This window comes from Pygoscelis adeliae, unplaced genomic scaffold (assembly GCF_000699105.1).
Source record: "Pygoscelis adeliae isolate BGI_AS28 unplaced genomic scaffold, ASM69910v1 Scaffold133, whole genome shotgun sequence".
Taxonomy (NCBI): Eukaryota; Metazoa; Chordata; class Aves; order Sphenisciformes; family Spheniscidae; genus Pygoscelis; species Pygoscelis adeliae.
Window position 1 is genome coordinate 814,646 of NW_008824475.1, and position 412 is coordinate 815,057.

Sequence of the window (412 nt, forward strand, 5' to 3'; positions counted from 1 at the left end):
GGAGAGGAACAGAGGAAAAGCACATCACCAGCCAGCTCAGCTTTGCTGGGCCAGAGCAAGACTAGCTACTAGTTTTAGACTGTGAGTGTTACTGCAAGAAGAGAAAAATAACTAGTGGGCCTAATGGTTACCTCCTTAGAGAAGAAGAACATGAATTGTTGTAGTTATATTAAAAATTGGTTTTTTTTTTAAATCTACCTTATTAGGCTTTTCCCACTCCTTAATAAAATACATGGTTTGTTTACTTACTTGATTAGTGTTTGCCACTAATAAAAATGAGCTTTTAACATGAGCAATTTTAATATAATTTTACCATTCAGTTAATGCAAAAAATAATCTGAAAATCCTAGGAAGAGGAGGCTGAATGCAGTTGTTCCCATTGTATGGGAAACATACTACTGAAATGCCCATA